Below are 16,287 nucleotides of genomic sequence, written 5' to 3' on the forward strand. Positions count from 1 at the left end.
AAAAAAAAAAAAACTTTTGAAGTGATAATCAAGCTAGCCGAGTACAGACAGTGTGATAAGAAGTTATCAAACTGTCTGTACTGGCCTAGCTTGATTATCACTTCAAAAGTTTTTTTTCTCTTAATTAATTGGCCTCTCAGAGTTGGTAAGACAACTCCCACCTGTTTATGCTCTCTGTATGTGTGTATATATATCTCCTCAATATATGTTCCATTCTATATGCATCCGAAGAAGTGGGCTGTAGTCCACGAAAGCTTATGCTCTAATAAATTTGTTAGTCTCTAAGGTGCCACAAGTACTCCTGTTCTTCTTTTTTCAAGTTTAGAAAGGATATCTTTTCACTTGTCATCCAAGCACATCTGAGATGGAGTTAAGAAAGAACAAAATGGAATCACAAGTTCCCCTTTTTTTGCAGTCACTTTCAAGAGTACAACCACAAAAAGGTAAAGGTCTTCAATATCTTCCTCCCATTAGCACCTTTGTTCGCTCTTAGGTCCTGACCTACACAAGGGAATTTAGAAAAGAAGTTCACACAGACTACCACCAATTCAACTGCACTGGTTGAAGCCTCATAACATTTAGCTGACAGTGATGAAAATGCCAGAAGCTGCCACAGCTGTGCATGCACTAAAACTCCCAGCAGTTCTACCACTGGTACAGCTAAACCAATAGTAGCTCTGATGGGACATTTTCCCCCATTTTTTTCCCCCTTAGGAACTAGATCCAGGCCTTTATTCAAGCCAACCCCTTACACACAGAACCACTGCCCCTACCTGTGCACCAATCACTCTTTGGTCCTCCAAATCCATTTTTGCAAACCCTTCTTTCATTGTCCCCCTCACAGCTGTTCCCACATCCTCTGGCATGGAACCATTCCAACCACAAATGCCAGAAGTGCTTTAATTTGTTCCCTATTATTGTAAAAATCTCTTTTGGGACTGTGACAGAGAGTTGTATCTACTTTACAAGTTACATGTACTACAACATTTGGTTTAATGTTACTTTATGAGGGAACTGCAAGTTTTCTATTTAGGAAGACTTCCTGGATTTGTGGGGGAAGGGGGGATTAAAGAATATTAAAAGATCTGGCTCTAATGGGAATGTTTGTGCATGCATAAAGATAGGAAGTGATTCTTTTTACAGCTAGCTCACACCATGCAAGACTTCAAAAGATATACTTTGAAGTTTAAAAAAAGACCTTTAAAGTGACCAAAGATGCAAATGGAGATTTAAAAATGCTATGCAGCTGGATACTGAACTCCATTAAATATTGTAAACTGGAACATACGATGGTAACTGTGCATTAGAGCAGTGGTTCTCAAACTAGGGCCACCACTTGTTCAGGGAAAGCCCCAGCAGGTCGGGCCGGTTTGTTTACCTGACGCGTCCGCAGGTTCGGCCGATTGCGGCTCCCATTGGCCACGGTTCACTGCTCCAGGTCAATGGGGGCTGCAGGAAGGACGTCCAGCACATTCCTCGGCCCACGCCGCTTCCTGCAGCCCCCATTGGCCTGGAGCGGCAGACCGCGGCCAGTGGGAGCCGTGATTGGCCAAACCTGCGGACGCGGCAGGTAAACAAATTGGCCTGGCCTGCCAGGGGCTTTCCCAGAACAAGCGGCGGCCCTAGTTTGAGAACCACTGCATTAGAGGGAGGAATGATGCAACACGTAAAACGTTAAGGCTTTCTGACATCTATATACAAACCTTTAGAAGTAACAGGAACAGGCTACACACGACATCAGATCAAGAGCTAAAAGAGTGGTCAGAGCACTGATTTTGAGAGCCAGACGGACCCACAGACAGACTGAGCTACAGTGAGAACAGCTTCTAAATGTGCATGGAAAACTTCTACCAACCTGTAACTATTTAACAAAATTTAACAACCCTACTATGAGATATTCATAAATTGCAACAGGGTCAGAATACATTTAAATACAGGTTTCTCATGTTTTAAAAAATGCATTTTACTAATAGTTTTACAGAAAACTATAATACTCTGAGTACTACAGTTTTTTTTTTATTTAAAACTTTGGCTAAGAGGAAAAAAAATCAAAGGCAATAATAAAACATAGTGACAGGTTTAAAGTTCAGTATACTACAACTCGTCAAGAACTAGAGGCAAAAGTTTTAGACTCCCTGACTACACAGCACTTGCTTCCAATCGTAGAAGGTTCTGAGATATTGGACTTTACAATCACAATATTATTATGTAATGAAAAGTTATTTTAGGTAATTGTATATACATTTCTAAGACAGTTATAATTTCTCTCCCCCTCCAAAACCTAAAGTGTTGCACTCACGGCACTAAGACAGACTGGCTTTTCAGGTGGAGGGATAGTACCATTTATTTATTTATTTATTTATTTTAACCTCAAAAACATTCAGAAAGCAGATTTTCTGTCAAGTATCAGGCACGTATAGTACATGTGATGGCATAAAGATTTCATCATCACTATTTTGGGATGATCTGCAATCATTACTCATGGCTTGGCCACTTGTGAGTAATGCAGCCAGCCCAAACACATGCCAATACATTATTTACACCACATCACATCATATATTGACTTTCATCCTGTTTTCTCTAAAGCACTGATAGTATTCCTCATATATGCATTTCATCTGTGTGCAGCCAAGGCACAATCCTGTTTCACAATTACAGAATACCATCGTGCTTTCAAACTTCTCTTTAGGATTAGTCCCTGCACTGATTTAACCTACATATTTTCAAAAAGATCTGTTGGAAAAAAAACACTTCCACAGCAGCTCTACCCATCCCTCTGGTACTTCCCAATATTTCCTTGCCTGGAATGGAGGCTTTACAGAAATCACTGCTCAGGAACTACCAGCGGCACCTTCTGGTAACACAGCAATGGGAGTGACCCTCAGCCCCCATCTCATGCCTGTCCCCACTCCCCCACCCGCTCCCTTCACAAAAGCATATTACTTCTTTTCCCCTCAAGTAAAGCCATAAATAGGTCTGCTTTGCTCAGACAGCACCCAACTTCACACAGGTAAGCAGGTTTATGTAGAAACACGCCACTTTTTGAAGCGCTCACCTCAGCCACACCCTGCAGTGTGGGTCTTTGGTCAACAACTGTACAAATACCAGCAAGTTAGTATTGTAATTAATACTCATTTTCAGGTCAAAGCAATTTTTGTTGCCCTAAATCCAGCCTTCCTGCCCTGCATGTGAGAGGAGAAGCATGCTTACTTTTCAGTTTCCCCCTTCTGCAGTGCTGCAAAATGCCATGCCATCCAAGCTGAACCAAAATTTAACAGCACTTTGATGGTCGACACTTAAGATTTTATGAGCTGGTAGATTAGATTCTCTCCACTGAGAGCTTAGTTATAGTTAAAGGTGACAGGTATGGCAAGCCTAAATTTATCAGTCCCTTGGAATGTAAATCTACATCAAAGAGGATGGAGGTTAAGCTCTTACCTTTTCAGCAGCACCTTTGTTCAGCAGCCAGCACACAGAGCAAAGACCACAATGCTTGGCTTGCAATCACTCCCTGCAGCTGGAAAGAAAGGAAAATGGGTCTGGATTAGAGACTTGCAGGAGAGGAAGATCAGAACCTAAATAGGATGCTTCATTTCATAGGAGTTTCAAGATAATTGCAGACAACGTTCAGAGAACACTCACTTTGGGGGGGGGGGATTCCCAAACAGGACTGAAATAGCCAACAAGGTGCTGCTCATCTGATTGTTCCTGGATGTGAGCCACTAAGTGCAGGTAAAGGCAATAACAACATGTAACACAGGGCATGCACCATTTCAAAATAAAACTAGGGAAGGTAATGAAAAAACAGAGGGGTGTCTGGCTTGCCATAGTCTTTCTGGATCTGAAAGTCAAAGTCCAGAGGCCTCTTCATATGAAGGTCGCAGTCCTGAACTCTGAAGTACATTTCACAGAGACACCTTTCTTCCTAATGTTGAGTAAACTGAGGCCCATTGGTTCATATGTCACAGCATTCTCTCTATCATGGAGCTCAGACTGCGGCTGTAGGTCCTTATGTAGACAGTCTATGTATAGAAATGCAATGTACTACTATAAACCAACTCTTTATTAATGTGTTTGAAATGTGAGGTACAGATATTCTAGTCTTACATAGGAAAACCCCAGAACTGGGACATGTCCCAAATTCTTTGCATAATCTCCTCAAATTAACACCAGGACTGCCTGAAAGTCAATGCCAATCAGCCAGCCAATGATAACTTTTCCTTTCATAAGCCTGTAGCCAGCAATTCATGTAACTGTTCCACACAGAGCTCAGGCTGGACTCTCCATCACAACCCTCATTTATTACAAGAGACAGTCAGTCATCTGTCAGTTTGCCCAGGAAAGCTGCAGCTCACTCTGCCTGGCAACATGAACACGTTTCACCACTTCCCTTATCACACAAACCAAACACAGGAGTTCAGGGCCACCCTACCTTCTCTCAGCAGCGCAGATGCACTGACCTTTTGGCTGCAATTTTACCACATGCTTTGGGTCATTAAAGAAAAAAAAAAACACAACAAAACAAAAAAAAACCACCATCTCCCACACCTCCTATTGTTTTAAAAAGTTTTGCTTATTCAGCTTGTCTAGTCCAGGGGCTCTCACAACAAAAATTTTTGGTGCCCTCAGAGTGTGGTCACCAACTCTTGCTGGTGGCCATGCTGACAATTTTTCCTAAAATACTTCATTAACTTAAAAAAAATAAATAAATAAATAAATATGCAGATATACGTGTCTACATCATCATAATTTATTTATTTAGGGTTTTTTTCAGACTCAGTAGAAAACATAATTTACAGTTGTCTCTATTCTTTACTGGACCTAAACAGAATAGAAACACAAATAAGGCACTTTGCATGTTCTTGTCTTTTGTTGGTGTTGTTTCTTTTGCCTTTTTGGTTGCACTTCCCCTCCCCCCCCGACTTGCTAGCTGGTAAGTATTCTGCTGTGAAAAGTGATATTTGTATGTTTTGTGACAAAGTTCCTCCTCTATCTTGGTGGGTCCTGCGCTTATTGGTGGATTTTCTTGCCTCAGAGATTCACCACATAGTTTGGGGAACAGCCCAGACACCTTCCCCTCTGGAAGAACCCACAGTCCAGGTCAATTGGGAGGTTTGGGGGGGGGGGGGAACCCAGGCCCACCCTCTACTCCAGGTTCCAGCCCAGGGCCCTGTGGACTGCAGCTGCTTATAGTGCCTCCTGGAACACCTGCATGACAGCTACAACTCCCTAGGCTACTTCCCCATGGCCTCCTCCAAACACCTTCCTTATTGTCACCATAGGACCTTCCTCCTGGTGTCTAATAACGCTTGTGCTCCTCAGTCCTCCAGCAGCACACCCTCTCAGCTCCTTACACCTCTTGCTCCTCACACTCACACCACAAACTGAAGTGAGCTACTTTTTAAAACCCAGGTGCCCTGATTAGCCTGCCTTAATTAATTCTAGCAGCTTCTTAATTGGCTCCAGGTGTCCTAATTAGCCTGCCTGCCTTAACTGGTTCTAGCGGGTTCCTGATTACTCTAGTACAGCCCCTGCTCTGGTCACTCAGGGAACAGAAAACTACTCATCCAGTAGCCAGTATATTTGCCCTTTACCAGACTTCTGTACCCCACTGGTCTGGGTTTGTCAGTTTGTTGATATCACTTTTCACAGCAGACTTACTCAGTTCCAGCAAGCCCTGGGACAAATTAAGCCCTGGATGGGGAGGTGGGCAGGGAGGCAGCGGTGCCCAGGAGGATGGCAGGGGTGGTGAGCCTGGAACCAGAGCCTGCCCCCACATGGCCAGAGCCAAAAGCCCCATGGCCAAAGCCTGCCTCCCCTAACCCCAGGAAAGAGGGGAATTCACCAGTTGCCTGCACCTCCAGCGTTTGTGTCTCTGGAGGGAGGGAGGGCCCAACCACTGCTGGCAGCCCTGCGAGAGGGAACAACTGCTTTGCATCCCCCGCCATCACAGCCCAGATGGCTGTGGCCGCAAGAAAAGGGGTGGCTGCATTTGAGAAACACTGGTCTAGTCACTTGCAAGTTTCCACAGTCGGACCATGTCAACGCTACCACTTATGTTGGCAAAATTTTTGTCACTCAGAGGTGTGGAAAAAACCATACACCCCAAGTGATATATGTTTCGCCGGCATAGGTGGTAGTGTGCACAGTGCTATGTCAGTGGCCAAGCTTCTCCCACTGGCATAGCTACCACCGCTCGTTGGGGTGGGTTAAATAGGTCAATGGGAGAGCTCTCTTCCGTCGGCACAGAGCATCTACACGAGAGATCTTACAGCAGCGCAGCTGCATCGGTACAGCTGTCCCGCTGTAAGCAGTCTAATGTAGACATAGCCTCAGACAAGTCTAACACACATGGCAGCCAACAGCATGGGACCTCCCTTCACAGCATTTCCACAATACACAGCTCCAAAAAGAGAAACAGTGAACCAGAAGTTACTGGATTAAATGGCTTCCTGGCACCAGGCCACTTTCACAAACTTGGGCAAGAGCTTGTGGGTAGCACCAGTGGATTATATTAGGAGATTAAAAAGACAATGCTCAGGGAAGTCAGCCCAGAAGTCTATTCACTTTCCCTCTCCCGCCCCGTATATCTATTTACAAAGTAAATGTGATTTAACAAGCTTTTTATTTTCCAATCAAATCTTTCAAAAGAAAGATAGTATCCCACAGAGCCGTGTCCAAAAGTAACTGGTCAGCTGATCAGTCAAATATTGTCAAAAAATATCATAAATGGTGAAATATTTTAAAGCGCAGATTGACTAGAACAGTAACAACAGTAAGAAAAAAGAGTAAGACCTTCTGGTTTCTAATAGACTTAGCTTTAAACAGCTACTATGCTTAATTACAAAACCAAGGTGTTTAGCTGAGTTACTTTAACTCAGAAAAATGTGTAACACAATAAAATTAAGGTCTCAGAAATGAAAGAATGGCCGCTGCCTACCTCAGGGCAATCTTCCTGGAATAACAGACAATATTTTACTTTAGTCAAATAATAAGCGGTCAGTTGACCAGTCAATTGACATTATTTGCCCAGTCAATTAACTGGTTTGCCAAACCTAATCTCAGGTTAGGATCTATGTTCCCTCTAAGCTGCACGGTTGGGCAGCCGCCCAGGAGAGATGCAAGTGTCATGCAGTTGATTAGCATCTAGCAGTGTGTGTTCAGGTGCCCCACCCCCTGCTGCTTTGCAGCCACCTTGCTCCTGCCGCTGCTCCCAGGGCCCTCCTGCTGGCTATGCAGAGCAGGGGTGGGGAGGGTGCTGATGTCAGGGTGCCTCCTCCCCCTGCTCTTGTACCCCATATCCACAGAGCAGGGGAGAGGGGATAGCCTGGCTCAGCACTGGGAGCTGCTGCAGTCTGAGGTCTGAATGACTCAAGCCTCCAGGTAGTGAGTGCCTTTCTTAAAGAGAGAGTGCACAATCTCTGATACTTCCCCAGCAGCCAGCTCAACCAGTCTCTCTCTCTCTCTCTCTCTCACTCACTCACTCACTCACTCACCTCTATGGCAGGGTGGATGCCTGCTCCGGCCTGGAAGGGCCTGAGATAGCCCAGGGAGCAGGTAGTATGAAGGCTGAGCTGATTGAGGGATGTGGCTGCAGCTGGGGCCACACCCCCAATCAGGCTTCAGCTGGCCTATATAAGAGGCTAGGAGCCTAGCACTCAGTAGAGTCTCTCTCTGCCTTCAGAGAGATAGCCCCAGGCTATGGCCTGGTAATAGGCTAAGGGGTACTAGGGGTTGCAGAGGGCAGCCCAGGGCTAAGCCAAGGGCTAAGCCAAGGCAGCAGGTCCGAACCCGACCTTGCTGATGATGAGTGGCCTATACTGCAGTCTGCCCCAGAGAGTGGGGGCTAGCTGGTGACTGGCAGTGGCCTTATCCTGAGGTGAGGTGGGGTTAGTGGGTGGGTGTTCCCCTGGGAGGGGAGACCTAGCATATGTATGGGTATTGCCAGGGGGCAGCACCCAGAGCAAGGGGCACTGGGGTCCTGGGAGGGACACGGGGGCCAGAGAAAAGGAAAGCAGGATCACCGCCCTGCAGAGGGCGCTCCAAAGGTTGGTGAGCTAATTCCCTGGATGACCAGCAGGAGGCACTGCAGGGGTGAGTCCGGACTCTCTTACACCTCCCAACACATACTTGTAGTGTTGTTGTTGTTACTTCTTGGTACTTCCTGCAATGCACATATATTCCTCTGTAGTTTTATTCTTTCAAAGTGTGTTTTCTTAGTGTTTTGACTGGTCCATGCATTTCATAATTTAAATTTCTCTTCCACTTAAATTTAATTCTTTGAGTAGTGAGTTCTAAAATGCCTAACCTGTCCTGGCTGGAGTAATTATCCCTGTGGTAACTTTTTAAAAATATATATCATATCTAGGTGGCATCTGCACATACCTTGGTACACAAAATTTATTCTGCACATGGATGAAAAAAATTAGAGGGAACACTGGTTAGGATCTGAATATTTTCCCCTTTCCTTCTATTTCCATTATCTCCCTGGATCAGGGCTTTGGAGTGGAGCCCGGAGCTGGAGTGCGGACCAGTAGGTTTTATGCCTGGAGTTGGAGTGGAGCAATTCAAAAATTTGATTGCTCCAAATCCCTGCCCTGGACCCAAACATCATGATGGATAAGCAATAATCTAGATTCACTAGAGAGGGAAGGGGTGAGGGACAGAAAGAAATAGTTAAAAAGGAAGGAGACCAGCATGCCTTGATGTATCTCAGAAGCATAGAAATTAAGAGATGAAAAAGACCTATCAAATCATCTGTTTATCCCCATGCAAAAGCTGGGTCTTGGCTTTAGGATACATCTTGAGTGCTTTGTCCAGTCTAGTTTTAAATTTCTTCATCCAACTCTTCCTTTGGGGAGACTATCCCAAAAAATTAATAATTTTCAGGATCTCATTCCACTGTTCCTAGTTATGCCTCTTAGTACAAAGCTAAATTAATTCATTTCCCTCTTTCAAGAGTACTCCCCTCAAATATTTGTAGATTATCATCACTTTTCTCCACTACATGCTTTTAGTTATCACTTAGCTAATCTACCCATATTTACAATGGGTTCTTTGCTTGCATCATTCCTTTCCGTCTTTAATCATTTGTTCCTCTTCTCTCAACTCCTTCCTATTTGTTTACATGTGTTTAGTAATGAGGTAGTTGGTCCTCCACCCTACTGCAAGCTAAGGCTATGTCCACACTGGGACTTTCGTTCCTAAAACTTTTGTTGCTCAGGGGTGTGAAAAAAACACCCCGCTGAACAACAAATGTTTTAGCGACAAAAAGCACCAGTGTGGACAGCGCTTCACCGGTTGGAGCCACACTCCCAGCAACTAAGCTACTGCCCCTCATTGAGGATGGTTTTATTTTGTCACCAGGAGAGCTCTCTCCCGGCGATAAAGAGCAGCCACACAGCATACCTTACAACGGCACAGCTGCATTGGCATAGCCACACCATTGTAAGATGCACTGTGTAGACCAGTGATCTCCAATGCAGTGCCCACAGGCGCCATGGTGCCCGCCGGGGCATTTGTGTGCCCGCCTAGTGCCCAGCAGGGGAGAGAAGCTGCGGCCCTGCACCTGCTAGGGACAGAACTCCAGGGCTGCAGGCACCGGTGTTCTCGGTCCCAGGCAGGCACGGCACCGCGGCTTAAGCCGGAGAGAAGCCGTGGCCCTGCACCTGCCGGGGACAGAACTCCGGGGCTGCTTGGGGCGGCAAAAAGCCAGGAGCCGGCCCTGGCCAGAGCCCTGCTGCTGGAGAGCCAGAGCATTGTCCCCTGGAGCCAAGCCCGGGCTGCGGCGGTGAGAGGGGCTCCTGAAGTTTGTGAGGAGCCAGGGAGGGAGGGAAGCGGGGCCTGGGGGGGGGGGAGGAGGGGAGAGGGAGGGAGGAAGGGTCCTGCTGCCACTGTTGCTGCTCTGAGTCTTCCCAGGGCGGTGCGGCATTTCCCTGCCTGAGTGGGCTGTGCAGGGCGCTGCCGGACTGGGCAGGAGGCGCAGATCCCGGCTCACGCGCTGATGGGGCGAGTGGCTGGGCAGCCCGAGCTGCCAGGGAGCTCCCCACGCTGCTTGCCCCGGGCCCCCACAGCTTATTGAAATCATTTACTTAATTATTTCAGCAGTAGTCAAAAAGCAAACAAGACATCAGGAAGGAGAGAATAATACTGAAATTACATCAATTAATACTATGCCCTCATCTCAAATTGTGTCAGTTTTGGTCACCCCGTCGAAACAGTATGTATCAAAAAAGAGAGAAAAGTGATCAAGAGCAACGAAACTTATTAGAAGAATGGAAACACTTGCATGTGAAGAGAAATTACAGAGATTAGGACTCATTTAGAGAAGAGGAGATTAATAAAGCTAGATAAAATAATGAAAGGTATAGCGAAAGTAAACTGAATGTGCTTCTTTATTCTCTCTAATAACAGGACACCCAATGAAATTAAAAGTCAACACATTTAAAGCCGAAGAAAGGAGTCAGGTTTATGCATAGTTTACGGAATTCACTGCCTTAAAATATTAAGGCAATATTTTAGAACTCAAAACAAGGATTAGATTATTATCTGAATAATAAGACTATCCTCCACAGTTACAGTAATTAGGATGAACACTTATTATAATAACACTTTATGCTCCAGAATATAAACAAGAAAGTTGGTTGTCTTGGATTAGGAAGATGCTTCCCCCATTGACTTTCAATGGGATGCGTGCCCTTAAGTCATTTAGGAGCTTTTGAAAGTCCCATCCATATTTACATAATTGTCCATTATGGAGACTGTACCTTTCTCCTCCAAAACATCTGATCACTGGCCACTGTCAGAGACAGGATGCTGAGCTGGGCTTGTGTTCCAGTTCTTATTTTCCTATTCCATTTTTTGTGGAGGTTTAAAAACAAAATTATTTTACCATAACTGCAATTTAGGACTTCAACACAATAGAAAAAGATGCTGAATTTCACAAGAACAAGCAAAGAATGGTGAGGTCAAAGAACTAAAGTGGTGGTTCAAAAGATGGAAATTATTCACAGATGCATTTGCATGTCTATATATGGGTTCCTCAAGCCACTGAGCAATAAACACATCAGGACCAAAAAAGCCAACGAGGATGAACAGGAAGGCATAGAATGTGACTGATTTTACAGCACATAAGAAAGAGTTGTGTCAAGGCTATATTCCCACTTTGAACTTTAGGGTACAAATGTAGGGGCCTGCATGAAAACTTCTAAGCTTAACTACCAGCTTAGCTTTGGTCCCGCTGCCACCATTCCCAATGGATTCCCTCCCTGGGAAGCCTTGAGAAACCTTTCACCAATTTTCTGGTGAATACAGATCCAAACCCCTTGGATCTTAAAACAAGGAAAAAATTAATCAGGTTCTTAAAAAGAAGGCTTTTAACTAAAGAAAAAGGTAAAAATTATTTTTGTAAAATTAGTATGGAAATTAACCTTACAGGGTAATCAAACTTAAAGAGCTTAGAGGACTCCCCTCTAGTCTTAGGTTTAAAGTACAGCAAACAAAGAAACGCTCTAGTAAAAGATACATTTACAAGTTGAGAAAACAAAGGAAAACTAACATGCCTTGCCTGGCTGTTTACTTACAAGTTTGAAATGGGAGAGACTTGTTTAGAAAGATGTGGAGAACGTGGATTGATGTCTGGTCCCTCTCAGTCCTGAGAGCGAACGCCCTCTCAAAAACAAAGAGCACAAACAAAAGCCTTCTCCCTCTCCCCCCCCCCCCCCAAGATTTAAAAGTATTTTGTCCCCTTATTAGTCCTTTAGGTCTGATGCCAGCCAGGTTACCTGAGCTTCTTAACCCTTTACAGGGAAAAGGATTTTGGAGTTTCTGGCCAGGAGGGATTTTATAGTACTGTACACAGGACAGCTGTTACCCTTCCCTTTATAGTTATGACAAGTCGTTACAACACTTGTGACAGCGGCACTGTCAGTGGTGCCAAGAGGCTCCAGTCAAGATCAGAATCTCAATATGCTAGGCATTCTATACAGACACAGTAAGAGACAGTCCCTGTCCCAAATAGCTTGCAATCTAATTACAGAAAACAGACAAGTGTGAAAAGAAGTATTATCCCCACTTTACAAAAAAGGAATGAGGCCTCCAGAGAATAAATAACTTGCCCAAGTTCACACAGGAAGTCTGTGGCATTGTCAACATTTCATCTAATTTTTTGGATTCCCATTCCACTGATCTTAACCATAAGATCCTCCTTCCACTCAGCTTCTTTAAACCTAGATGACACAGTAGTAAAAACCCCTGTGCCCCTCTAACAGGATCGGCACCTGCCTCTCGCGAGCACCCACCTTCTCTGGCCAATGATGCCTGCAATCTCTCAGTTCTTTTCAGCAGGGTGGCACTCACCTCTCACAAGCTCCCAGTTCCACCCAAACTCAGTCCTCTGCCCAAGCTGCCTACACTGTTCCCTTTACAGGGTACACTGTCCAACCTGGTCTATCTCAAAGCCCTCAATAATGCCCTGTAGCCCTCCCCTGGCTCTGGTCCTCAGACTGACCAATAGGGCTCTGCTCCCTGCAGCCACTCTAGCCTTCTCCTGGGATGGATGTGGCAGGCCCCTGAGGCCTTCAAGCAGGGGGCCTTTGGGCCTCATCTACCCCATCATACCCCCATGTACACTAAAGCTGATTCCATAAGTCTCATTGGTAATGAGAAACAGGAAACAATTCTCCTAGCCTACACAAGGACTAAATACCCTTTTACTGATGCATTACTGAACTCTTTCCTTACTATGCTGGATTCAGGTAGCTCATGTCACTATTTCAAAACTTCTCTATTATTCTCCCATTCTCTAGCAGCTCATCCCCAGTTGTTACTTATGAGAAGTGGACACTAGACAATTTCCCCTCTGCTTGGAATCTTTCTGGATCAGAAAGTTGTCTTCTACATAAATTAGGATAAAAACACCCACTCTAATACACAAGTATTAAGTGGCCAGTGAATGATACAATGAAGTCTCAGGGTTTAGCATCACTACAGAGTTAACTTGGTCTTTTACTCAGATATTGCCACTAACCTGGCTCCCGTCCACACACAAGCCTCACCCAAATGTGGTCATGTTTTACCCTAGGGTTAGTAATCCCTTCCCACAACTCTATCATGTGCCCAAGACAGGTAAATTCTCTCAATTCACTGGGAAAGAAACAGAGTGGTTCAGTTTACTAAAGTGCAAAGAACCATGGGGTATGTCCCCAGAAGTCCTAGCACCACACATGAGTGAGTGTAGCATCAGTGTGGACACACTCAAGTATGGCATTGCAGTGTGGCTGCTCACACCCGAGCCAGGTCAATCCAGGTGCTCAACCCCAAGTACACTCTGCAGTGAAAACATATACTCAAACCTGTGTATGTAAACAAGCTCTTTAACTAAAGATGTGATTTTAAAATTTTAGTTAAACCTGCACAAACCAGGAGCAGACAATCTTATTTTGGCTTAAGAGTGGCTTATTTCAATTTAGCTTAAAACCTGTTCCTAACTAACTTAATCTAAACTGAAATAAGCATGGTTTGAATGAGAGCATGCATATGGACTTTTGCACTAGATCGGTTTAAAATCACACCTTTAGTTGAAACGGTGCAACTTTGCATCTCTCTATGGGACAGACAATTGTCAAAGGAGACACTGATGGAAAATGATAGACACTTGTCTTCCCAGTGTTCTAAAGGAGGATGGTGAAATGGAATGGGGCCAATGCCAGAAACCAAACATATTTCCCAGGAGAAGAGGAAGAAATGTTGAAGGAAATAAGGATTGTGAAAACAGGTGATCCAGAAAGCGCCTGCTCCTCCGAGCCCAGAATTCCCCAAGTGGCGCCTTTTCCCCTCGTCCGTCATTTTGGTGGCGTGGCACTCCAACTATCGGCAGCATTTCGGCGCATGCGCAGGGCTGCCAAAATGCCGCCAAAGGACATGCGCCTTTTTTCTCCGCTGCTCCTCGGCAGCAACCCTGGCTACACCACTGATCCAGAGCCAACCATATCCATCACAAAACTTTATTGAGATGCTAAAGAACAAGGGACCTTTTGCAGAAATGTTTAACACCTTTTTTGGCAACTTGGGAGTTGTATATTTACTGAAGAAATTAATGTGGCACATTAAAGCTAAAAATATTACTTCAGACAGGAAAAAAGGATAAGAGGAGAGACAGGAAACACTGGACCAGGGACAAAAGAGAATATATTTGGAAGGTTCTGAATACTTTGAGAAGAGTCAGTATGGATTCACATCAAGGAATGGGAAAGAAGTACCAGGGAAAAAGCTGATAGGGAGCATCACGGACACAATATCATGACACAGAGACCCCTTGGCAAAGGGTCCCGTTCTTTGCAAACATCTCTCACCGCGGACCTGACAAACTCACTACACCAAATATGTCTTACACTACTTTTATCCATAAAGAGTAACATGTAAGGTATCTACACAAAGCTTGTAACCTGTCAACATTCATAGTCATTGTGAGATGTGTATATACAGGTAACATTTAAGGAATAACGTATTTATATTGAAAGTATGCTTTATGGACTTCGGGTAGAAATTAGTTAACAGGAGACAATGTGTTTCAGCGATTGCCCACTTGGGGCAGGGTACAGTTGTTACCCTGTGTCCTGTTTAGCTGGTGATGCAATGCAAGGCTCAGTTGTTTAGCTTGCGCAGTACTAACCCTCTGAATGGGAAACCATCTGAGGCAATGACAAACTATCACCACTTTTTAAAAGTAAAAAAAGAAACTTCATGACAAAACAGAGGTTTGCCCTGCCTGTGAATAGAAACATGTGACATTCTGTAACCTGAAAGCAACATCAAGGCACCCCCATATTTACCATGGTGATATGTTTTGTGCAAAATATGCCCTGTAAGGTACCATTCTGAAAGTCTTGATCTGTCAAACATTAATGTCTAGTTGGATTGTATGTGTGGTCATTGCATCTGAATTATGATGTCATTATGAATATGGACTATGTACCAGTATTTAAATGTATTTGCTCCTGGAGTGACACCCACAAGGTAGCTTACATCCAGTCTAGCCAACACATTGTGGATGAACCATTCAAGGAATAGCCCATTAAGAAACTCAATAGGCCACAGAAGAAGCTTATCCTCATCTGATGGGCTTTCCTGTGGGCGCTTCAGCCCGTATACGAATAATGGCTGCTATGACGCATTGAAGCATGCAAGGGCATGTGACTAGATCATGTAATACTGGACTCCATTTTGTGCCTGTACTTTTCCACAAACTGTGCTAGGGACTTTGTTTGGCACAATGAAGTTCCTGCCACACGAAAGAAGTTATAAAAGGGGGAAGTGACATCATCACATGGCCTCACTTCCCCCCCCCCCCCCCCCCAATTCAAAACCTGGAAACACCTTAAGAACAAAGACTGAACAGGGGATGTGGTCCCAGGCTGAAGGGATTTGGGATTTCTAGTCTGTGTATGGAAGATCAGGGTGAGACACTGCTTGATTTAAATCCTGTCTAGTGTATAGAACTTAGATTGTGATTTTGTTTATTTCTTAGGTAACTAACTTTGATCTGTACATGTATAGATTTAAAGTGATTAAGTAATCTTTCTGTAGTTAATAAATCTTTTATATTTTTTTTATCTAAAACAGTGTGGTGTCGTAAAAAAGGGAAATTTCCTCAGGAACAGGGGCTGGTGCATTGTCCTCTCCATATTGAGGGAGGGGCGGATTGGGAAATAAACTTACACTGGGTGGCATGTGATATTCAACCTGAGAGGTTTTTGACCAAGGAAAGGGATGAGGTCGCTCTTTCAATAAGTGGGGGAAGGGTGTAGCCCAAGGTCCAGTGTGCTTCAACAGCAGCCCTGGGAACTACAAGTTGTTGATTACAAACCGTGGCATGTTGGGAGAACTTCCTGGTTCCTCTCAGGATGTACCCTCTGCCCCCCCAGCAGGAGGTCTCAGCACTGACTGAGCTAGGAGCACATAGCAGGCAAGCAGAAAGGAAGCTGCTGGACTGTAATTCTGTTCTGTGTTCTTTACAGAATAAAGTCCTGTTCCTGGTGGTTTCTCTGAGTGGGTCTGGTCTGGAAGAATTGGAAGTCCTGGCACAGTCAAAGAACTATGATGTGGCTGGAATAACAGACTTGGTGAGGTAGCTCCCATGAGTGGAGCACTGTCATGGATGGGTATAAACTGTTCAGGAAGGACAGGCAGGGGAAGAAAGGTGGAGGAGTTGCACTGTATGTAAGAGAGCAGTATGATTGCTCAGAGCTCCAGTATGAAACTGCAGAAAAGCCTGAGAATCTTTGGGTT

The 16,287-nt window shown here is 44.7% G+C and overlaps 1 protein-coding gene across 1 annotated transcript in view; it reads right to left on the reverse strand.

The window, feature by feature from the left end:
• Positions 1-3,508, reverse strand: part of NDST2 (N-deacetylase and N-sulfotransferase 2) — a 192,739-nt gene extending 189,231 nt beyond the window's left edge. The window contains exon 1 of the mRNA XM_034775787.1: positions 3,439-3,508. The gene's annotated coding sequence lies outside the window, so the exon portion shown is untranslated. The remainder of the gene's footprint in view (positions 1-3,438) is intronic.
• Between the last annotated feature and the right edge of the window lie 12,779 nt (positions 3,509-16,287).

The sequence above is a fragment of the Trachemys scripta genome, chromosome 7 (assembly GCF_013100865.1).
Source record: "Trachemys scripta elegans isolate TJP31775 chromosome 7, CAS_Tse_1.0, whole genome shotgun sequence".
In the NCBI taxonomy this organism is placed as follows: Eukaryota; Metazoa; Chordata; order Testudines; family Emydidae; genus Trachemys; species Trachemys scripta.